Source organism: Heptranchias perlo, chromosome 1 (genome assembly GCF_035084215.1).
Source record: "Heptranchias perlo isolate sHepPer1 chromosome 1, sHepPer1.hap1, whole genome shotgun sequence".
Classification (NCBI taxonomy): domain Eukaryota; kingdom Metazoa; phylum Chordata; class Chondrichthyes; order Hexanchiformes; family Hexanchidae; genus Heptranchias; species Heptranchias perlo.
In genome coordinates this window covers 196,513,914-196,515,019 of record NC_090325.1, presented here as the reverse complement: position 1 = coordinate 196,515,019, position 1,106 = coordinate 196,513,914, and the positions used below count along the sequence as shown (strand labels likewise).

The 1,106-nt window shown below is 41.4% G+C and overlaps 1 protein-coding gene across 4 annotated transcripts in view; it reads right to left on the bottom strand.

Moving 5' to 3' along the window:
* Window positions 1-646: 646 nt before the first annotated feature.
* LOC137331133 (B-cell scaffold protein with ankyrin repeats-like) overlaps window positions 647-1,106 on the bottom strand; it is a 230,899-nt gene continuing 230,439 nt past the window's right edge. For all 4 annotated transcript variants that reach the window (XM_067994740.1, XM_067994748.1, XM_067994756.1 and 1 more), the window contains one exon: window positions 647-1,106. This exon is cut by the window's right edge and continues 162 nt beyond it. The gene's annotated coding sequence lies outside the window, so the exon portion shown is untranslated.

The window sequence follows — 1,106 nt, the reverse complement described above, 5'->3', positions numbered from 1 at the left end:
CTTTTACTCGGGCTCCTTGGTGTCACACTTGGCCGAATGCTGCCTTGATGTCAGAGGTCTTAGTTATGAGGAAAGACCTTTCTCTCTGGAAAGGTGATCTTAGAGATATATAAGATGGGAAATGGTTTTACCAAAGATTAATCTGGAATACTACTTTAAAATAAACAATGGGAATTGGACAAGTTAACACAGATTCGAACTAAAACGATAATTTTAGAACAATCCAAGATTAATCTCGCTGCCCTGCTCTCTCCCCATACCCTGGTCTCAATCTTCCCGGGGTCTACAGTCTCCCACTGTAACCCGATGGGGGTCCAGTGTAACCCCAGGGAATGGCCGTGAATGGTTAGTGCTGTTTCCCTGGGCATTCCGTGCGTGTCCCACTGTGCTGACGGCAGAATCCCTGTGGAATTTCATGGCCACTTTATTTGGTTTAGTTTAGTTTAACATCTCTGCTCTATTGTTCCCCCTGTAACTCCGTGGAGATATGGAAGTGATAACTGCGATCTTGTAATGATAGAAATCCCCTGCCAATGTAACTCATTACCAGGTTGGAGAAAGTGTCCCCCGTCCCTGTGACAGTTTCTCAAACCATTTGTACAGACTTAGCTTTCGAAATTCAGTTTCATATTTATGCAAAAAAACATTTCCAACAAACGTGTTTATTCTTTATTAAAGTCAGACAAATGAAATGACCAAGCTCGACATTAAAAAATAATCATCAACAAAACCACACGATCAGTAAAAGGGAACGAATAACAGCAGCTCAGTGAAGAAATTAAAATAAAACTTAAATATAATGTCTGGTCCTCGGTATTTGCACAGTTTACAAATCTTTAATTTTGACTTGATTCAATAGAACAAGTTACCTTGTGGAAGAAAGAAAAATAAAAGGGATGTTTTTACCGGGATTTTCTGCTGATGTGACCCATGTGACTGGAGAGACAGGGCGACAGTGTTCCCGCCTGTCTCCGAGTGGGATTGTCAGCAACAACCCGGCCTCACTAAATGATCCGGTTTAGCTGCTTTTCTTCCATAATCACAGAACTGCCCCAATTGTAGCTAACATGGAGCAGGATCCTAACAATAAATAACGCCTCATTATA